The sequence below is a fragment of the Staurois parvus genome, unplaced genomic scaffold (genome assembly GCF_062004578.1).
Source record: "Staurois parvus isolate SC_StPar_1 unplaced genomic scaffold, SC_StPar_1.0 ptg000596l, whole genome shotgun sequence".
In the NCBI taxonomy this organism is placed as follows: domain Eukaryota; kingdom Metazoa; phylum Chordata; class Amphibia; order Anura; family Ranidae; genus Staurois; species Staurois parvus.
Window position 1 is genome coordinate 318,240 of NW_028318392.1, and position 24,377 is coordinate 342,616.

Below are 24,377 nucleotides of genomic sequence, written 5' to 3' on the forward strand. Positions count from 1 at the left end.
CTCGTTAGCAAAAAAAATGTTGTGTGGCAGTGAAGCCCTATCTATACAAATTGCTACAGAAATCATGTCTAGTCTGTAAATCAAGGAAAATTGATGTTTTGTTTCATGACATAGTCCATTTCATGTTTAATTTTTACATTCATAAAGTCATCATAAAGGCTAAAGGTTGTTTACCTTAATGTATTATCTGCATTAAGGTAAAAAACCTTTCATGTTCAGCTCCCCCCCAGCCCCCCTAAATACTTACCTGAGCCCGATCTCAATCCAGCGCTGTGCCCAGGGGCAGCAGCAATTCATTCTTTCTCTCTCTCCTCACAGGACTCAATGAGAACAGCGGGAGACATTGGCTTCCAATGCTGCCAGTCAAATCCTGGGCTGTTTTTCCAGACTTTTCTATAGCAATGGCCAAGCAATGAGCTTAGTTTGAGGCCAAACAAGAATTGCATGTACTCAACATCAAATATGTAGTGTTGTACTCTGTTCATGATGGTGAGTCGTGTTTAACTGGCTTGAGCAACTGTATCACAGTAGGAAGGCTCCTAATCAATTTATGCTTATACTACTGGATGATGACACATTCAAAGTAGAGTTCACATGATATCTTCTCTCATTTTCTCTTGTATCTCCTTTTATGTTTGACCCCACACTGTCTCCTACTGGTTGCTATTACTTACTCACCCTCAGCTCATGTGTCAAAAAATGAATGCAGCTAATGCTCATTCCTATATAGCTAATGCTCATGCATATATACCAACACACAGATGAGCTCAGGCTAGTATCCAGCATGCCTATTTAAAGGAAACCCTGGTGTGTGATAATCACTGGATGTTATTCAGCTTCCATGTGATTCGCGTTCCTGTGTTCTCTGCTTTTGCGGACTGATCTTCCGTTGTTGACCCAGCTTGTACCTGACCTTGCTCTGTTGATTCTGGATACTGACTTCGGCTTGCCTCTGACTATTTTCTGCCTGCTTTTCCGGTACTGACCTCAGCCTGCTAGTGGGCCTTGCCCTGTCTGCTTCCCTGATACTGACCTAAGCCTGCTTCCTGACCACGCTGCTGCCTCACTGTGTATGACCCTGGCTCACCTTGACTATGTTCCTGACCGTGGCAGTCACCTGCTACCAAGCTACCATCACCCATTCTTCTTTGAGCCTTGTACCTCTGTCACCACATTCAGGGGTGCTTGGACCAGAGCTGCAAGGGAAGCCCTCTTGTTAACTCAGCCTCCAACCAAGGTAAGTAACATTGTGACTTGCATAAGTTTACTCTTAAAAGGTTCCCTCTCCTAGTTGGTGTGCTCTCAATGTCAAAGCTGATTTTCCTCTCAAGCTTCCTAATCTGAAGTAGTGATGAACCGAATGTGCCTGGGTTTGGTTCGGTGAACATTATTGAAATCCAGAACCAGAATCCAAACACCACTGAAAACATTTGTTTTCAATAACGGCTATTATTCAAGCTAAGAGTCAAGGGAATGACAAAGAAAAGGCATGGGGGACTGGTCACTGAAGTGGGAAACATGTACCAAAGAAAATAAAAAAATAGAAGTTATTCAATGAGGAAAGGGAAACCTAAAAAAGCAGTTCATTTAAATACCATACTTGGAGGTGCCTTAAAGCTGCATGTGAAATTATGTTAAGACTCTCAGGGACAGCATCAGCAACACCATATTCTAGTACTACATAAATTGCATTTCTATTTATTTTCTTTACTTTTACATAATTTCTTTGCCTACAGCAGCAGCAACTCAATATGAATTATTTCCAACCCAAAATAAAATTTTAATAGGTAGTTCTTTTTTGTGTAGAATTAATTCTTAAGCATTGGAAGTGGAAGAGGCAATACAGCCAAAAAACGATATTATACATACACACACACACACATATATATATATATATATATATATATATATATATATATATACAGTGTATGTATACATATATACATAAATCATAAACAGTTTAAATCAATGTCATGTAAATTGGCAAACAAGTGAAAATAAGTCACAGGTCACAGAGCATAGCTTGTCGTGATCTTCTATTCAGTAACATACTAGATATATTGTATGGGCTTGCAGCACACCATGTAAGTGTTTTTGCTAGACCAGAATGCAAGACAGAGAGACTAGGCAGGTTTGATCCTCCTAAAATATATATTAGATTATTCTTTTTATAGCTATTAAGCTATTTTACCCGTATAGTCATCTTGCAATTTATGAGTAATTTAACAGATATTTAACATCAGTAAAATACATACAGGTTTGCACCAATGCTAGAAAGCCTGCTTGGATAGACCACAATTTCTATGAGCTTGAGCAGGCATTTAGCATCCATAGTAAAAGACATATTGGTTTCTATTTTGGAAATTGACAATGGAAACAGCATGCAGGTTTGCACCACAGCTAAAAAGCCTATTTTGAAGACCACAATTTATGATAGCTTCAGCGGGCATTTAGTGTCTGGATAAAAATTGTGTATTTTTTTAACACTGATGATGGCAATAGTATACAGATTTGCACCACAGATAGGAAGCCTTTTTTTAACAAGCCACAATTTCTGAGAGACTGAGCAGGCTTTTAACTTCTGTAATAAAAAAAAATAATAATGGTGTCTTTTATGGACAGTGAAAAAATAGCATACAGGTTTACACCACATTTATCATTGGGAAAATGTTGTTTGTTTTGGACACAGCTGATGGAAATAGCATACAGGTTTTCACCTCAGCTACATAGCCTGCTTGAACAGGCTGCAATTTCTGAAAGACTGGGCAGGCATTTAGCATCAGGAAACTCAGGATGGAAAAAGTATACCACTTAACAACACAACAAAGCAGTGTGGGGTTTTGGAGGTATAGACCAGGCAGGCATTTTACAACAGGAAATTGTAAATCAGTGCATTTGTTTTGGATAATAGCATACATCTTTGCAAAACATATTTGAAGCCTTGATTGTGAAGGTTCCAATTTATGATTGAGGGATGGAAAGACTTCCTTTTTCATAGAATGAAGAAGGACAAATTTGACATATTTGTAGGCTTGTTCTCCCAAACAGAACTATTAAAAAAAATGTAACCTTGATTTTCCACACAGAGCATAAACAGTGCTCATAAGAGACAGAGAGAGGGAGAATGCAGGCAGATTCCATCTGTAAACACAAAAATTACATGGCCAATGTAGTATTTACCCATGCCCAAAAATCGAACAATTGCAACCTCTGTAAAGGAAGATTTTTAAAAATTAAGTTTTTGCATATATCACATATATGCAAAAACTCAATAACCCAGCATGAAAATCAGAGAAGAATATTGACCCTGACCAAACATTGTATGTTTGTGCTACCATCACATGGTGGGCAAAATATTGGGAGATGGGTGTGTGCAAACACTGTAAACCCAACAGAAAAATCCTTCGGAGCATAGGATGGACCCAGCTTTAACAAACACTCACCATATCTGCAACCATGAAAAAACTGTAAAAACATTGGGTTGTTGATGGGGGTGTGGATGGTGCCCAAACACTGTAAGCCCACAGTATACTGTAGATCCTACTTTAACAGATATTCACATATGTGCAACTGTGACACAGCTGTGAATAAACTGCATTTTAGGTGTTGATAATGCCTGTTGTGGATTTTCTCTGCAAGTACAGGTACAGCTACCAGTCCCTAGTTAGTCAATGAAGACTAATCAAAACACATATTGCAGTATGGGAAATCAGACAACACACCAAATGTATACTGGAACTGTCTCAATTTATTACAGATTGACGTATGTATTTATAACAGAAAAAAATGCTAGTCAGTATAGTCCTTGATCATTAGCCATGCTAGTGACAATAATCAGGTGTCGAGACAGTATTTTTAGAAAGCTTCTGGGGGGGTTTTTGCTGGAATTCCCCCCTGTTTGAATATATTTTATTTTTACAACTACCATTTATTATCTTGAGACTTAGCATCGATTCCTTGTGGTCAGTGGTTGTTACACTAAGATGTCTCAATTGTATGTCTGCATTTAGACATGAAAAGAGAATACAAGGGCTATTTTCAGCTAAATCAGTATATAAAACCACTAGTAATTGTTTTAAAGGCATACAAATATATATAAAGGTATATCCTGCCGCTACAAGCTGGCTGTTCTTAGAAATTAAGGGGGCCCTATACAGCCTACCTTTCAGCCCCAGCCCCCTCCCGAAAATATGGAATGATATTATCACAATAAATACACGAAAATTATTATTAACAGGCACAAAAAACAATATTCCTGCTAAATCTAAAAGATAAAACTATTGAGTTAATAAGTAAATCTCTGTGTGTGAATGAGGTATTGGGGCTCATTCACTTGGACACTGGCCTGTACAGTGTACATCAGCAGTTTGTTTATGTGGCTGGAGCCACATGGAGCTGTGTGTTGCCTGCCAATGTTACATTATGGGCATGGCAGCTGTATGAATATAGCCACAGGTTGTAATTTGCAAGTGTGGTGCAAGTGTATGGCCCCGAACGCATACAGTGTGCATTCAGAGGCATTTAATCACACCTGTCCAATTAGAACCTGTGGCTGTGTTCATAGTGCTGTTGCATCTCCAGGAGTAAAAGGCAGCTTCAGCCGCATGAACAAATCATTCATTCACACAGCTAGAGTATCTGTGTGAATAAGCCCTTAGGGCTTGTTCACATGTGAGGTCGGGGGGTGGTAAAATCCCAATGTTGCCAATGCTGACCTGCAACAACTACCCTCTTTAGCTTCAGAGGCAGCAGCTGGGGTGTACACAGGCAGCATCTGCAATGCTTTGCTTCTCAGCCGGTGCAGGAATTATACCCCCTTTTTGAGTGCGACCCAATTAGGTGAATGGCACTGCTCTGCAAACACCCTGCAACCATGTGCAATGCACACTGTTGCGACGTGCTAGTGTAGGGTTAAGGCAGGCAATAGGGAGGCAATATGTCTCCTCACTGCCTGTCAAATGTTCTCTGAAGAGTGGTCCAAATGCTGATTGGTCTTCAGAGAGCAAAACACATGTGAATGAGCTCTTAATTTTTAAATCATTTAAAAAATTTTTTACTTTTTTAAACAATTTTATTTATTTATAAATTTTTTTTAACTGCCCTGTTGGGCTGAAATATCAGGGGAACAAACATACATGATGTCTCACTTTTGAGACATAGAAAGGAACTGTGGACATAGATTTCTCAGTCCCTTTCTTTGCAGCCTCATCTGAACTGGAGATGAATGAGTAGGAAGTGCTCTGAAGCTTCCTTTTTATACACAAACTGAAGCATAGTAAACACAGTTTGCTATCCTTCAGTTATGAATGAACACAGGAGCGATTGGTACCGATTGCTCACTATGTTCATTCATCTTGAAACATTTCCCCAGTCTTCACCACAGCAGCCACAGCGGGGGGAGGGGGGAGAAGAGGAGGAGAAGCCAACAGTACTGCGGGAGAGGGGGGCACACAGGGGTAGCCCGTACAGCAGCAGGAAGGGAGATGGGTGATTAAAGAGGCAGAGGATGGGGGGGCACAGATACTGGAACCAGGGGGAACTAGAGGAGGATTGGTTCCAGCGAAAAGGTCGTACATCTGGTCCTCCTGCTTAGCAGGGGCCCATGCCCCCCTGTTGACCTGATGGGGCCCAGTACAGAAGAGCTGGCTGTACCCCCTCTTTGGCGACCCTGACTATAAGGTACACTTTGCCACCATAGTGCCCAAATACCATAAGCCCACAGAAAAGCACTTGCAGAGCACAGGATGGACTTTGCTTTAACAAACATTCACCATATCTGCAACTGTGACACACCTGGGAAAATTGGGTTCGGGGTGTCAGTAGTGTACAAGCACTGTAAGCCCACAGAAAAACTCTAGCACAGCACGGCATTTGCAATTGTGATACAACTGCCAAAAATTGTGGGTGCCACATTAAATTTGCTGTTACATATTAGACTGTAATGGTAGCAGGCCTGTAATAGTGGCAGAAGACGTTAACAGCACCAGGTAGTAGGATGTGCTAATGGTGGCTGGGTGTGCTCAGAGAGACCTGACATGGAAATTGGTGGCAGCATGTGACATTTTTTTTTTTTGGCCCGCAATGGTGAAAGAAGTTTTGGATGAAGCAAAAACAAACTGGAGGGTAGCAGAATCCTTAAATATTTAATCTGACATATCAGCTTCAAGTTAATTTTTATGAATGTCAGCCAGTCAACAGAGACCATGGAGAGACACTGCATGCATGTTCAGAGAGCATGCTGGCTGCAGTGTAGCCCAGCAGCCTAATTGCTTCAGCTTAATTGCATACTTTACAAGCTCTGGACAGTGGTCCATCCTTGTGACCCAGTAGTCAAGAGAGTCATCCATTCGGAGGGTCTCTGTGCTCTTGCCCCCAGATAATTTACCACCATGTGATGTAGCAACTGCCAAGAGATGCTGTCAATAGGCAGGCCTGGGCTCTGAGGACTGACAACCACCCCCATCACTGCTCCACCTTGCATCGAGAGAAAGTTCTGAGACAATTTGTCCATGAGACTTTTTCCTGCTTTCCTCTGGATGAGTGACACAGGTTTCTCTGTAGTGCATCTTTTAGATATATCATCCTCTGCTCCATCTGTGAGGGCAGGATGAGCTAAATGACTTTCCCCTTGTGGAATTAATGTGTATCAAGGAGAGTTGCCAACCAGATCTTTCTTCTTAATGAAGCATGCATACTGTATCAGCAGTCACTGGCATGGAGAAAAAAGCACAGCTCCCTCAAGCCTGTTCTCATGCCATATTCATGCAGGTACTCATTGCTGGGTCTCTGCTGCATGTGCAGTCGGGTTCCTCCAGGTGGGCATGTCACAGGTCAGGCGGTTTGCCTGCGGATATAATTCCCACTGAATTTCACCCAGCCATTTGAAAGGTAGGACCACTTGAAGTGGCTATAAACTATTCTGGCTTGCCTTTGAAGATCTTGCAACCCTGAGTACCAATACAGGAATCGCTGCACCACCAAATTGAGAATAATCGCCAGGCAAAGCACGTGTCAACTTTTCCTGCTGGAGGGTGGACTGCAGGTTGGTGCTGTTGTCCTACACCATCATTCCTGGCACAAATTGCCATTAGGTTAACTACCTCTTGGCCTGCCCTGCAGAGCTGGAAGACTCTCTGCCTTTATGTGGCTCCTGTCACCTTGGCATAGAAGCTGCAGCACAGTGTGGCTTGAGCCTGAGCTGTAAAATAACCACTTGAACACTTAAGGGGGACTAGTGGATCAGAGCATGACTGTGCACAAGAGTGTATTGAGGAGAAGAAGGAGGAGGAGGTTTAAGGGAAGCTCTGGCGCTGTCAGTAGCAACCGTAAGGCTGTACAAGCAGCGTGCCTTGTCCTACAGTACATCCTTCCTGGCTGCCAGCAAAGTCACCCAGTGTGCCATAATATATAGCACCCCTGCCCAGAACTTGCTGGACCACGTGTTTGTGGTCATATGGACTTTTCCGCTGACTGCATGGCCCAGTTACATGAACACTTTGCCCTCCATGTGATGGTGAAGTATAGGGATGGCAAAAAAATTGTGACTGGGAACCTGCCACTATAGTACATCACAGGCAGCAAATTCTAAAAAAGGAGCAGAATCCACAAGTTTGAAAGGCAGAAGTAGTAAAGACAGCAAATGGGCAAAGCTGACATTTAGGTGCTGGGCATGATGGTGTCTCTGGGTGTGTTTTTTGTGCTCTATTAGCTGGGGCTGTGAAACTTGTCTGCTCAAAGCTACAGCAACTCTTTCCTCCTCTGCTCTATTTGAGACCCCTTCCTCCTCATTGCTGGAGCCAACTTGGCATTGCTGTAGCCAGGGGTGGACTGACAACTCAGGTGGGGCCCCCGGGCAATAGGGGATCATGGGGCCCCTGTGTCCTTGCCAAAACTCAAAAAAGCCTATGAAAAAGGTACCAGGGGCATCTCATGGGACTCCTTACTGACCCCGGGCCCTCGGGCAGTGCCCGAGTTTCCAAATGGTCAGTCCGCCCCTGGCAAGATCACTGCAAATTGGTTCTTCCTGCCTGGTGTCCCCTCCCACTTCACTCCCATTACTCTCCTCCTCAACCTGGGAGCCCATTAAATGCTGTGCATCATCAAGCTCATGATATGCTCAAATAGCAAAGCAGACACATCTGCTACAGTTGCATGGACAACGGCAGGAGGAGCTGTGGATGAGGAGGCAAAATAGGGTGCTTTGGCAGCTGCGGTGGACTGGTAGCTAGTCTGTACCTTGATGACAGAGGAGGTGGAGGATGAAAGCTTAGTTAACCACTCCACTGTCTACTCTGCTTGAACTGGCTGTATAGAGTACTGGCACCTCATAGAAATGATAAACATGTGCTACTTACAGATGTTTCACGATGACTACCGATTTACAGTATATATATATAGTTTTTGTTTTTCTTTTCTCGAGATTTAACGTTGGCTATAAAAAGAGTAGGAGATTTCCAGCATACTCAGGTCTAACTGATGTTTGCTCCTTAGTTTAGCTCCGCACTGACCGACTGGGATTTCTGCCAGTTTCTGTTTATGATCACCTCACTGCTTCCTGCCGCTTCCTCATACACTGGAGGAGTAATTCTGACAGACCGGGTACTGCTCCAAGCAGGGGTAATTATCCCATCCATCTCTGACAGCTACCTCTGGTGAGCTGTCACATTCTCCTCATGACATTCTCCACTGACAGGTATTGGGGGTTCGACCCTATAAGACAAGCAGCTCCCTACCTGATTTTATCACTACTACTGCCTGCATCTTTTTTACACATTGGAGGAGTAATTCAGACATGTCCAGAACTGCTAATAAATTTAAAAAAATATCATCACCCAAAACATCTGTGACAGGTACCTGTGACAGACAAAATGTAACACTCTCCTTATGCTGCAACTAATACATTTCCTACTGCATCAGAACACCCTGTATGTAACTCTCAAAAATGTTCCTCTTTGAATTTACCAGATAATCAATTTGATCTCCTTGAAAGATTTCAGGATGTTTTACATAAGGCTCTGGATACGACATCTAAAACAATTACTGACCACCTAACTAAAGATATAAGAGAACTGGGTTGCTGTACACCTTGAGAATTGTATGGATGAAGCTACATCATTACTGGCTAAAAACATTATCTATATTGAATCTCTAAAACAAGAGATTGAATCTCTTCATTATAAATAATAGGATGCAGAAAATAGGACTAGGAGATCTAATCTTTGGATAAGACGTATTGCGAAAACGGTGACTGATCTCAATGCCACAAACACTGCACTGTTTCAAGAACTTTGTCCTACTATCCCACATGAGTGATTGGAATTCGATAGAATCCATAGAGCCATGACTAATCGCATACCTCATAGATCTTCTCAGGATATTCTGGTGAAATTTCACTTCTATAAGACCAAAGAACAACTTTTGGCAACAGTCAGAACCAAAGGTGCTGAACATTCAAAGGTCACAGTTATAAGTTTTTAGCTGATTTAGCGCCTTCCACTGGACCCTGTCCCCTCACAACTCCTTCGGTCACCCTCCTCTTCCATCCTATGCTCCCTCACTCACATCTTCAATCTCTCCCTCTCTACAGGTACATTCCCCTCCCCTCTAAAGCACGCGCACATCACTCCCATACTTAAGAAACCCTCCCTAGACCCCACCAACCTGAACAACCTTAGACCCATTTCCCTGCTCCCATTTACCTCTAAACTCCTAGAACGCTTAGTCTACAATCGTCTGAGCTCCCACCTCACTGACAACAACCTTCTCGACCCCCTACAGTCTGGCTTTCGCCCCCTACACTCCACCGAAACTGCCCTACTAAAGCTCTCTAATGACCTACTAACTGCAAAAACCAATGGCCACTATTCAATACTCCTACTACTCGACCTCTCAGCGGCTTTTGATATGGTTGACCATCCCCTCCTCCTCAAAAAACTACACTCTTTTGGCCTCAGTGACTCCACTCTCTCCTGGTTCTCCTCCTATCTATCACAGCGGTCCTTCAGTGTTACCTATAACGCTGCCACCTCCTCCTCACTCCCTCTCTCTGTAGGGGTCCCCCAAGGTTCTGTCCTTGGACCCTTTCTCTTCTCCATCTACACCTCCTCCCCTGGTCACTTGATAAACTCCCACGGCTTCAACTACCATCTCTATGCTGACGACACACAAATCTATCTGTCTACCCCTCACCTCACCCCTTCAGTTTCCACCCATATCGCTAGCCTACTAAGTGACTTATTGGCCTGGATGGCACAACACTTCCTCAAACTCAACCTCTCCAAAACTGAGCTCCTAGTATTCCCCCCTGCCCGCGCTACCCCCACTGACTTCACCATAAATATCGCTAACACCATCCTCAGTCCATCCCCTCACGTCAGGGTACTAGGGGTAATCCTAGACTCTCATCTGTCCTTCCAGCCCCAGATCCAATCGCTTACAAAATCATGTAGACTTCACCTCCGCAACATCTCCAAGATACGTCCGTTCCTAACCCCGGAAACCACTAAGCTACTTATTCACTCCCTTGTCATATCACGCCTCGACTACTGTAACTCCCTCCTCACTTGCCTACCTCATCGTAGACTATCCCCCCTCCAGTCTATCATGAATGTTGCTGCCAGACTCATCCACCTCACTAACAGTTCTGTATTCTGTGTTCTGCCACCCCTCTCTGCCAATCCCTCCACTGGCACCCAGTTGACCAACGGATAAAATTCAAAACTCTAACAATGACATATAAAGCCATCCACAACACTGCCCCAACTTACATAACCGATCTTATCTCTAAATATCACCCAAACCGTACACTCCGCTCCTCGCAAGACCTCTTACTCTCTATCTCCCTTATCTCCTCCTCCCATGCTCATCTCCAAGACTTCACCAGGACATCACCCATCCTCTGGAACTCCCTACCCCAATCTATCAGATTATCACCTACTCTACTTGCCTTTTGGCGTTCACTGAAAACCTTTCTGTTCAGGGAAGCTTACCCCGCCCCCTGCTAATTCTGGTATCCTCTACTCTTCCAACCACTCCATCCCCCACAGTGACTACCTACTGTACCACTCATCCCACCCTCCTAGATTGTAAACTTCAAGGAGCAGGGCCCTCTAATCCCTCTTGTAATGAACTGTATTGTTACTGTATTGTCTCCCACTATTATGTAAAGCGCTGAGCAAACCGTTGGCACTATATAAATTCTGTATAATAATAATAATAACTTAAAACATTCCTTAAAATTCTTCAGAGATCACCAAATAATAAACAAATAAGGATTTCCCTTTAAATTTACCTTTGCTTATAATGGTGAACAGCACTCTATCATTTCAGCATCTTATGCAAAACTGAAGTTTATAGAACTTGATCTTCTTTTATGAGAAACTCCTAATTTATTCAACACAAACTTGTGACTCGTCACTGATTACAACTCTTAAGACCTGACACTCATCTCCTTCTACTTCAAAGGAGACAAAATAATCTACTGGAATTGTTGATAAAATTCACACTTACATCTAAAGGGGACCTCCTGTTACTTCTTTGTTCCACATTCTATATACAAATATTTTTACTAACATTGATATGCATATATATGCTTATTCTGATGATTTCCATTAATTGCACGTCTCTTACATTACATAGTTACATAGTTAGTGTGGTAAAACAAAAAGTCCATCTAATTCAACCAATAAAAGGGAAAAAATTGTATACAATCTTATTTAAACAATTCTTTACCCAATTTGCTCCAGCAGGGGGAAAAACTCCTTCCTGATCACCCAAGAGGCAATCAGATATTCCCTGGATCAAATTTTACTATAAATATCAATATCCAGTTATATTATGTACATTTAAGAAATAATCCAGGCTTTTTTTTTAAATCTACTGAGCTAGCTAGAATCATCTCTTGATGGAGTCTATTCCACATTTGCACATCTCTTACTGTGAAGAAGCCTTTCCATATTTGGAAATTAAATCTATTTTGCCCCAGACTTAAAGAGTGCCCCCTTGTCCTCTGTGATAACCTTAAAGTGAAAAACTCCACAACAAGTTCACTATATGGACCACTTAAGTATTTATACATGTAACACGACCCCCTTAAGGGTTGCTTAGTAATTTTTGGGTTCCCTGTCAATCTGGACCTATTACTGAAAGCCCAACCTCTGCTGATACCACAGCACTCTTGTGACCTGAATAAGTCAACACTGTAAAAGGAACTCACACACAAGTTAGTATGAATCAATATGGAGTATATATTGAGTTTGAACATATCTTGATGAAAAAAACACAAAATAGCATTAGCATATGCAGCAATATAATCATTCTTATCAACTTTAAGTAAAAGTAACATCATCCACAGTAAAATGCTAGTAACTGTTAGGAAACCTGCTTTCAGAAATAATCCACTGCCTCCAATCTGAGGTGACTTTTGAATCCCCAGCGAGCGAGAACAACTATCAATAAACAGGTAAGCGGGTCCTCAGAACCTGATGGCAAGGATTCAATTTGAAAATGGAGAGAGCTCTTGTCTACAATCAACCAATGTCCCTTTAAGAACAATATGGAGTCTTCTGCATGCTTACTGGGGCCTAGTTGGTGTGAAGATGATCTAAGGTGTAGATGATAGTTACTCAGTACTTCTCCTCTTAATGGTGGTGAACTGATGTAAGGTCGCTTTTAGGGCACTAAACAAGGACAGAGTTGAAGTGGTAAAGTGTAACAGTTGGCATAAGTGTCTGTAAGCAAAAAGCAAGAACAACTCTCTCTCTGGGTGACAAGGGCCACAGGCAACAGTAGTAGAAATCCTGTTCAGTTGGGAAGGGCAAATTGCTGTTTCAGTTGGCATTGCTGTATTCTGGCCTTCAGCTGTGTGTCTAGTGATCAGTTTGGATGATGAGACTGTAATGCAAATGTGTTCCACATAGCAGATGTGATGAAATTGTCAAAGTTCTCTCGGTTAGTGGGTGTATGGGACTCTCTCACCCTATCAATGGTGTCTGGCAGGTCCTGGCAGTCCGTCTTTCCCTGCACATGGGGGGCCCATCAGACTCTCTGATTGTTTTCCTACTTGAAGATTGGCTCAACGGGCAGCATGGCATCTGACGATCAGCAGACTCTTTCCACTTCTGCTCCCTCTCTGACTCTGGCTCCACGGCCTGGTCCAGCACTCCAACCGTCAGCACACTTTCTCCCCTCTCATTTTCTGATCAGTCTCCTGGGCTTTGAATTATATATGCCCACACGCAAGTTCCTCTGGTTAATGCAGTTCCCAGGTACACTGTTATTCAGTAAAGTCCTGCAATACACCATACAAGTTCCACATGGCTCTTCTTCAACATGTGGCTGCTTCTGTTCTGCAGAACATTGCCACCTTGTGTTGGCTTCAACATTCTGCATTAGACATTTATAGCAGGGTGCTACACACATGTTGATCATATCCCCCCTTAATCTCCTCTTCCCAAGAGAGAATAAATCCAGTTTTTCTAATCTTTCCTCATAGCTGAGCTCCTCCATGACTCAGTTTGGAACATTCCCCGTACTGCTGTCACAGGGAGGCTGCAGCATTGGGAACCCTAAAAACAGGGGGAACATGTAACATGTTCCCAAAGGGAAACTTATCCTTTAAGTTTATGATCTACCAGTTGTACTCCCCCTAGGCCTAGTATGTATGATGCATGCATATTTTTAGCCCCCAGGTGCATAACTTTACATTTATCAACAATAAACCTCATTAGCCACAAAGTTGTCCAATTAAACAGTAGGGATGGGCTGGATGTTCAAGTCGAACGTAAGTTCGACTTGAACATCGGCCATTCGTGTGTTCGCCAAACACATGAATGTTAAGGGCATTCAGCGGGCTGTTTTCCCACCGAGCACCCCACAATGCATTGCACTCTCATAGTGCATTATGAGAGCCGTAATTGGCCACAGGTCAGGTGCAATGCTTTGGCCAATCACAGCACAATTGGGTGGAGCGCTACCCAATTGTTTACATCTGACCGGCAAGTATCAGACCTGTCAGATTGCGGCAAGTGCTTGGCGGGTGTGGACGGGTCGGCATGCTCGGTGGCAACGTTTTTTTTTTATTTCGGCAAATCCACGTCACTGTGACCATGCTGCACGTCATGATTGACGATGGGTTACAACGATGGAACCATTTTTTTGGCTTTTTTTTTTTATTAACTGCAGATATACTGCTACAGGGTGGCAGGGGTGCACAAAATCACGTATATATACGTGATTTCACATGTTCTGGTACGGGGCATGCAAGCAGCTCTCGTGTGCCCCCTACCCGAACATGTGAAATTTGCTGCCTCGGCTGTCAATCACCGGGTCCCAGCCGGTGATTACTCGTTGGCACCCGGTGATCGCCGAGCATTACCGACGGAGAGAGAGAACTGCATGTAAACAATACAGTTCTCTACCCTGTCAGCTCCTGCAGGCTGCTTTGTATGGATGTGCATACAAAGCCATACAAAGCAGTGTGCTTACAGTTGAAAGCACAAACACAGCACACAGTAAAACAGCACACAGTTAACCCTTTGATCGCCCCACATGTTAACCCCTTCCTGCCCAGTGCCATTAGTACAGTGTCAGTGCTTTTTATTAGCACTGATCACTGTATTGGTCACTGGGGATGTCAGTGCAACAAATCAGTTCCCCCCAGTGTCAGAATGCCTGCCGTAGTCCTGCTATAAGTCGCTGATCGCAGCCATTACTAGTTAAAAAATACAAAAACAAAAAAAAATCCCAGTATATATACTGCCATTTGTAAACTCTATAACTTTCCCGTAAATTAATAAATTTACACGTATTTGGATTTTTTTAGCAAAGACAAGTAGCAGAATTAATTTTTGCTCTAAATTTATGACTAAATTAGATTTTTTTTATATATTTTTACTGGATATGTTTAATAGCAAAAAGTCAAAAATATTGTTTTTTTCTCAAAATTGTCGTACAGGCGATCAAATACCACTGAAAGAAAGCTCTATTCACAAGAATAAAAGGACGTACATTTCTTTTGGGTGCAGCGTTGCATGACTGCACAATTGCCAGTTAAAGTAATGCAGTGTTTTGTTTTTTGTTCAATTAAAGGTCTTTATTTTTTTCTAAATGTAACCCTTTAGTGAATGGGTAGGGGCAGCATCAGGGTGTCCCCTTATTTGAAGGGGTACCCTGATGCTAATGAGCCCCTCTGCCTGCAGACCCCCACAAACACTGGGCCAGGGTTGTGAGGAAGAGGCCCTTGTCCCCATCGGTATGCCCCAATGCCAAGGGAGAATGTCACTAGCACACCAAAGATCACCAATATAGGTCCCAAAGTTTTAATGAACCATCACATAGTTACAGCAAGGCAACGATTCGGAGTCTCGCAGGACATTCTCTGGTGACATTATCCCTTGCTGATTCTGTTTGGTTCCAGCCAACACTCGCTGCAGCACCCACTTATACACACAGTCATTTTTTACGCAGGAACGTCTGAGTCTGGATTGTACACTTACTGTCCTAATGCCAATGGCATGTGGCCTGGTAAGCCGCAGGGAGGAGAGGAAGACACTTGATTGCCCCCCCCTTTCCTGCCCTGCCAGGCCTGTGCTTGGATCAAGGGTATGGCAGGAATTTGGTGGGAACCTGTGCTTTTTCCCCCCATTTTTTGGTGGTGGGTATCCCCTTAAAAGTCCTACTAAGCCTAAAGGGCCTGGTATGGTATTTAGGGGGAACCTCACGCACTTTTCCCCCCAATTTTTGGGTGGTGGGGTTCCCCTTAAAAGTCCTGCCAGGCCTAACGGACCGTGTAGGACTGTTAGAGGTGACCCCACGCACTTAAAAAAATCTAAAATTACTGTGGGCTTCCTTCTAACCTTCCTACCAGAACTAAAGGATCTGGTAGGGATTGGGGAGGTAGGGTTATTTTTTTTTTATTTTAAAATTTTAAAAAAATGTCAGTCCTGCAGCAGGTTCTATACATTGCACAGATGTGCAACTTTGCAGGGGGTTTAAGGGGGATCCCCAGGCATGTTATTTAATGGATTTTTTAATTTAAAGTTTTTTATTTTTTTTTTACTTTAGGCAATGAAAAATGACTGCCCCTTTAAACATGGTACTATTTGAAATTTTTTTATTCATGTCCCTCAGGGCAGTACCCAAGTCCACATACCCCTTTTATGGCCAACAACTTGCATGTAAGCCTTCAAAATGGGCACTTTTGAATTTACAAGTTTGAGTCCCATAGACTTGCATTGAGTTCGAATTTTGCGGTTGAACGTTCATTAGGTTCGAACATTCCACTGTGAACCTAACATGGGGATGTTTGGCCCATCACTATTAAAAAATGTATTGAGGTCAGCTTCTAAGTTGGAGACATCTAGGATGTTATTCCATTTCTTTGCTTGATGTCATCTGCAACGACTGAAATGGTACTTTGAATACCAGACCCAATATCATTTATAAATTCCTGTCAAGTAATACGAATATTATTGACTCCTATTACAGTCAGGTCTATAAGTATTGGGACATCGACACAATTCTAACATTTTTGGCTCTATACACCACCACAATGGATTTGAAATGAAACAAACAAGATGTGCTTTAACTGCAGACTGTCAGCTTTAATTTGAGGGTATTTACATCCAAATCAGGTGAACGGTGTAGGAATTAAAACAGTTTGCATATGTGCCTCCCACTTGTTAAGGGACCAAAAGTAATGGGACAATTGGCTTCTCAGCTGTTCCATGGCCAGATGTGTGTTATTCCCTCATTATCCCAATTACAATGAGCAGATAGAAGGTCCAGAGTTCATTTCAAGTGTGCTATTTCCATTTGGAATCTGTTGCTGTCAACTGTCAAGATGAGATTCAAAGAGCTGCCATCATTAGGCTGAAAAAACAAAACAAACCCATCAGAGAGATAGCAAAAACATTAGGCGTGGCCAAAACAACTGTTTGGAACATTCTTAAAAAGAAGGAACGCACCGGTAAGCTCAGCAACACCAAAAGACTCAGAAGACCACGGAAAACAACTGTGGTGGATGACCGAAGAATTCTTTCCCTGGTGAAGAAAACACCCTTCACAACAGTTGGCCAGATCAAGAACACTCTCCAGGAGGTAGGTGTATGTGTGTCAAAGTCAACAATCAAGAGAAGACTTCTCCAGAGTGAATACAGAGGGTTCACCACAAGATGTAAACCATTGGTGAGCCTCAAAAACAGGAAGGCCAGATTAGAGTTTGCCAAACGACATCTAAAAAAGTTAAAATATAAAATAAACTTGTGAGCCACTAAATATTTTTAAGATAGGTTCGTCAGCACCAAAACACATACTCATCCAATGTGTATATAAACTAAACAGATACCACAATAGTGCCACGCTCCTAATTACTCATACATATCATACGAAAAAACATATACTCATATAGTAGTGTAATACCAAATAAGACTAAATCAATATCTCTTATTATTAATAAAGTGAAAAAACATATATTGTGAATGGTGAAAATCAACCAATATTAAATGTGCACCAAAATGAATATAGTGAATAAATATTGGATAAATCAGTCTCTGGTGATACAAGTGACAAATCCAAGGTGATATTAAATCCAATTCTTGATGATTCTTACTGTGTTCTTGATATGCGCTCACCTCATTCAAAGCCTAAAAAGGCTAAACCAGCTTTTGTTCACCAGATGGAACTATAACCATAAATTGCACCGTAGCAGTAATGGTGGTTACTCCTTCAATGTGGCTCTCCTCTCCTGCCACTATCCCCACAGGGATCTTTCACTCTCTCAATAGACAGAAACACTCCTCCTTGTTATATCCCTCAGTGTGAAAAGAAATAGAGACATAGTGTCTTATCCTTATAAAATATAAAACCTTTAATATGTGTCCATTGCACTCACATGTAACAAAAGTAAAAACGCTTTGTATGAAAACAGTAGCCAGTGAATACAACAAGTGCGCCCCTCGCACTGTGTACTTGCCGTCCTCGGGTGCCAGGTGATGTCACTGCCCCTCCCCTACGCATTACGCCGCAGGTCACGCAGCTTCCAATCAAACCCCCTGATGAAGCTGCGTGACCTGCAGCGTAACACGTAGGGGAGGGGCAGTGACGGCACCCGGCACCCGAGGACGGCAAGTACACAGTGCGAGTGACTGTATTTACAAATACAGGGTAAGGGGTGATCTGTCATTGGCTGCAGGAGATCAGAAGTAAACATTTTTTTCCTTTTGAGATAAAGGTTTTACGTGGATACAAAAAAGCTGATAATTTTAAGCACCCCTGCTAGTGTTAAATGGTTTGTCTCATCCCTGTAAACTTATACATCTGAAAGAGAGCTTATTCTTTTGAAAAACAGACTTACTGGCCAGATCACCAGATGAAAATAGAGGAAGAAATGCCTAACAAAGGAAACAAATGCAGCTATCACATCTAAGAATTGGTAAGCTGCAATATAATAAATGTTTGCTTTTGGGTTTAATACTGTATTCAGAATCTCCACAATACAGTTACATCTTCCATAGTGCTTTGGCCCAGGGCAATAAAAAACTCAAAAGGAAGAAGAGTACATAGTGCTCTTTGCTGCAAATATATTATGTTTATTAAAAAACTACTATACTTAGCTTAAAAAGTGCACATTTTATTGGTGCACTGCAGTATCAGGCATTACAACGATGAACACCCCAACACAATGGCAGCCCGCACACTTCAAGGTTACAGTATGATGTCGCCGGCTCTTCCCAGCACATTGCATCAGATCCCATGACTTCTTCAGGGATTCATTCACCTTGCTCTGTAGCAAGTTTAATCAAATATTCTACACTTATTGTTTAAGGCCTTGTGCACACAGGATGTTTTTGCAGTGGCTCCTAAGGGCGTCAGGCATTTTCTTTTTTTCCTGCCTCTAAACTGCCCTGCATGTTATACTATGTGTCCATGCACACATAGAGTTTTAGCAGCGGTTTGTGGCAGGTGAGTTTAGAGGCAGGCAAAAACCCTCTGCCAGTGTGTCCAAGAGCAGCAGAGTTTGCCCAGAAAAAATGCTTGATGCTTGTAAACACACGAGCGTTAATTCATTTCAATGGTCAGAATAAACCTATTAGAGTTAGACATTTTTACAAGCATCAGGTGTTCTTTTTTTTTTTCAGCAAAAACGCTGCTGGCTTATAGGAGAGTTTAAAAAAAAGTCCTTTGTGCATGAGGCCTAAGAAGGAAAGACTATCTAATAGTTAATAAAACTTTTATTAGTTTTATATTATAATATTTAAGACTTAATCTCAGTCACTATTGGAAAATATTTTTTGACTTGGGCATTTTGAAGGTTTAAACCATTTATAGTTCTTTTAAATCTGAAAATGTTACCGTTAACATTACATTTCCATATTTTTTTTTTTTTTAGATTCTTGGGGAGCCCAGTGTATGCTTGAAGAAGAAAGTTAACATAATAAGATCGGTCACAAAACAGAGTCACATTTTTTTCTCATGTGAACATATGTATTCATTATCAAAGAGAAGGGAAATGGGTTCTGCCACAGCTATTCCTCAGGCACCCCTATCAATCAAGATTTGTGTCAATTTGTATCAAAATCATTTTAGTCCTAATCTTGTCTTATGTTCATTGTTAGTGAGTTGAGAGGTGTGTGGCGTTGATATATGACCAGGCAATGTGTCAAGTCTGTTTCTAAATTATTATTATTTTCTCTTTGACTTGCTAATTGTTATTTCTATTTCCCCTAAAAAAAAAAGGCTCCACTCTTGACGCTGGCTCCCACCATTTGACAGCTGCACCAACCTGACAGTTCTTAAATATCTAAGGGGCATGGCCACCCGGTGATGTCAACTGGGTGACCCCACCCCCTTGTGATGTCATTGTGTGCTGTGATTGGCCAAAGCATTGACCAATCACAATGCACTGTCAGAGCGCAGTGCATCGTGGGGCACGGCGGGTGAATAGCCCACCAAATGCCTTTACCCGAACACATGCATGGCCGATGTTCGAGTTGAACTTACTTTCAACTCAAAACATCAGGCCCAACACTAAAAATTAATAATGTGTAAAGATGTTCATGTCCTCTTCTCCTTACTTTTTTATTAATTTTTTACAGACATTTAAATGCTGAATTAACTCTATATCTACCAAGGTTTTACGCACTAGTCACACATTTTTATACTAATGTGAAGAATGATTCTTGGGTGAAACAAAAATTCACAATTCTTTATTGAAAATGTATCTGCCCTTATTTACAGGTAGTGCAACAATTGTTTTGTAAAACATTATTCTTACAGGTGCAACATCTTGCAGCTCCAGCTCCCACCCTGACTCTTAGGTAGTATCACAAACCTGGTGTTGGAGGCAAATGGAGAGAGGGCTTCCCATGCGGCTAAGTTCCAGACTCCCCTGGATATGGGACAGAAGGAGTCAGGCCCAAAGTAGCATGGGTTGCCTCTAGGAGTGCTTGTCAGAGGTACACCCATGAGCACAGCTGATTCACTGGAAGGCCTTCAGAGTAGCAGAGGACCACAGAGTAGTCGGTTCAAAGCCAAGGTCGGATGCCGGGTGGAGATTGGAGCCGAAGTAGTCAATAGGATAGCCGGAGTCATACACAGGAGAGCAAGTGAGAATATCCATTAGCCAAGCCAGGGTCAGATCAGAAGAGCAAGTGAGAATATCCGTTAGCCATGCCAGGTCAGATCAGGAGTCAGGCAGAGAAGACAGGTCCAGGAACAAGCCAAATCGGTAACAACAGATCACAGTAGCCAGGGAACACGGACAAAGGTACTGGGGAGCCAGAGATCAACCAACAATTTGAGGGAGTGATGGGCTTCCTTATAAAGGCGCAAAACAGGGCTAATGCGTGCGTATCTGTGCAGCAGTGCAAATGCATGTTCCGTCTCGCATTTGTGCACCAATGCGCATAGATTTTTGCCAGTGTGCATTTCTGCGGCCATGCAAGGTACTGGCAGGAATGCCAGGTCTCCGAGTACCTCTGCTGTGGACAGAGCCCTAACAGGTAGAATCCTCCTGACTCCTGTCCCCCCAGGTGGAGCGCTGAGCTATAGTTAGCACGCATACTAAGTTAAAGGACTGTGCACATCTGCACGATCAAAATGATTGTTGCCAGCAAATCATGAACTCAGGACGCTTCTTGCTGCTTAAATATTCTCCAGCCACTGTACAATATTAACTATTGCCTCTTAAATAATATTCTAATTCTATTTCAAAATACAACTTGCTTCTTCCCTCCTTCAGTTGCAGCCTAACCAAGCTTCTTGCATACTGTCCAGCCACTGTATAATATTTGCGGTTATTCTTTTACAGTCATGGCCAAAAATATTGGCACCCCTGCATTTCTGTCAGATAATGCACCACTTCGTCCACAACATTGTTGCAATTGCAAATGCTTAGGCATTCTCATGTTTATTTCTTTTGTTTGTATTGGTATGACACAAAAAAGTAGAGAAACAAAAAGCCAAATCTGACACATTCCATGCAAAACTACAAAAATGGACTGGACAAAATTATTGGCACCCTCAATTTAATATTTGGTAGCACACCCCTTGGAAAAAATAACTGAAATTAATTGCTTCCTGTAATCAATGAGCTTCTTACACCTCTCTACTGGAATTTTGGACCACTCTTCTTTTGCCAACTGCTCCAGGTCTCTCAGATTGGAAGGGTTCCTTTTCCCAACTGCTGTTTTGAGATATCTCCACAGGTGCTCCATGGGATTGAGATCTGTAGTCTTTTCTTAAGCGATTTCTGGGTGCTTTCTGACATGTGCTTTGGGTAATTGTCCTGCTGTAAGACCCATGACCCCGACAGAGATCCAACTTTCTGATACTTGGCTCTACGCTGCACCACAGAATTTTTGGTAGTCTTCAGATTTCATAATGTTATGCTCATGGTCAAAACATCCAGTGCCTGAAGCAGCAAAGCAACCCCCAAACATCAGTGAACCTCCACCATGTTTGGTTGTAGGGACTGTATTCTTTTCTTTAAAGGCCTCATTTTTTTCTGAAACTCTGCCTTCATTCTTGGCTGCACATGCTGAGCACAATGATCTCTTGAGAGCCAGCACCTGATGCATTAACAGGATATGTGATGGGTAGTCAAGAAACATGCATAATTTATGCCCCTTGAAAGCCCAAAGGTGCTTGGATTTTGGTCCCCTCTATATGGTTAGGTGATGCACAAAAGTCTCCTACATGTGGTATCCCCTTTTGTAGGAGGAGTAGTAGAATGTGGGAAAATTACAACTTCTAAAAAATTCACCATACCCCTTACTAAATCCCTTGGGGTGTCTACTTTCCAAAATTAAGGGGGGATGTGTATTTGTACTTTCCTGGCCTCAGGAAATGAGATAGGCCATCAGTACAGCAGGATTGATCAAATTTCATATACAGTTAGGACCATATATACAGTATTTGGACACAGACGCAATTTTTGTTTTTTTCAGGTATTTATCAAAACATGTTCAAACTATAGTTATACAATGGATATGGGCTGAAAATGCACACTCTCAGGTTTAATTTTAGAGTATGTACATACAAATTGGAGGAAGGGTTTAGGAATTACAGCTCTTAAGAGTAGCCAACCCTCTTTTTCAAGGGACCAAAAGTAATTGGACAATTGAATATAATTATAAATAAAATTTTCATTCTTAATATTTTGTTGAGAATCCTTTACTGGCAATGACTGCCTGAAGTCTGGAACCCATGGAAATTACCAAAGACTGGGTTTCTTCCTTTCTGATGCTTTTCCAGGCTCTAACTGGAGCTGTCATCAGTTGTTCTTTGTTTGTGGTTCTTTCTGCCTTTAGTTTTGCCTTCAGGAAGTGAAATGCACGCTCAATGGGGTTGAGATCAGGTGATTGACTTGGCCATTGCAGAATATTCTACTTCTTTTCCTTCAAAAGCTCCTGGGTAGCTTTTGCGGTGTGTTTTGGATCATTGTCCATGTGTACTGTGAAGCGCCGTTCAATCAGCTTTGCTGCATTTGGCTGAATCTGGGCTGACAGTACATCTCTAAAGACTACAGAATTCATGCAGCTGCTTCTGTCTTCTGTCACATCATCAATAAACACCAATGATCCAGTGCCACTGGAAGCCATGCATGCCCATGCCATCATACTGCATCCACCATGTTTTACAGATGAGGTTGTGTGCTTTGGATCATGAACTGTTCCAAGCCCTCTCCGCACTTTTCTTCCCGTCATTCTGGTACAGATTAATCTTAGTTTCATCCATCAAAAGAATGCTTATCCAGAACTGGTCTGGCTTTTTTTAGATGTTTTTTGGCAAAGTCTAATCTGGCTTTTTTATTCTTCAAGCTTGTGAATGGTTTGTACCTTGTGGTGAAACCTCTGTATTTGCTCTTGTGAAGTCTTCTCTTGATTGTAGACTTTGACAATGATACGCCCACCTCCTGGAGAGTGTCCTTCACTTGTATGGATGTTGTGAATGGGTTTTTCTTTACCATAGAGAGGATCCTGCGATCATCCATGACTGTTGTCTTCCGTGGACACCCATGCCTTTTTATGTTGCGGAGCTCTCCAGTGCGTTCTTCTTTTCTCAGAATGTACCAAACTGTTGATTTGGCCACTCCTAATGTTGCTGCTATCTCTCTGATGGATTTATTTTCTTTTTGAAGCCTTACTATAGCCTGTTTCACTTGCATGGGCAGCACCTTTGAACACATGCTGTAGGTTTACAGCAATAGATTCCAAATGCAAATACCACACTTAGAATCAACTCCAGACCTTTTACCTGCTTAATTGATGAAGAAATACTGAAGGCGTAGCCCACACCTGGCCATGAAACAGCTTTTGATTTAATAGTCCAATTACTTTTGGACCCTTGAAAAAGGGGGGATGGCTACTCTTAAGAGCTGTAATTCCTAAACCCTTCCTCCAATTTGAATGTACATACCCTCAAATTAAACCTGAGAGTGTGCACTTTCAGCCCATATCCATTATATAACTATAGCTTGAATATGTTTTGGTAAATACCTGACAAAAACTAAAATTTTGCCTGTGTCCAAATATATATGGAGCTAATTGTATGTACCATAGATTGTAGACTTTCACACGGACTAAATATTATACACTGACATGGGTTATTTTTATCATGGAAATGAAGCAAAATACACTTTTGCCTAATTTGTGAAGAAAGATTATTTACTTGCAAAATGTTATAACAGAAACAAAATAAAACTCTTTCTTTTTAAGCATTTTTGGCAAAAAATAAAAACCCGCTGGTGATTAAATACCACCAAAAGAAAGGTCTATTGGTCAAAAAAAAGTGATAAAATTTAATTTGTGTATGAAGTATGGTTGCTGACTGAGTAATTGTCAATTGTGACAGTGCTAAAAATGTGCCAAAATGTATTA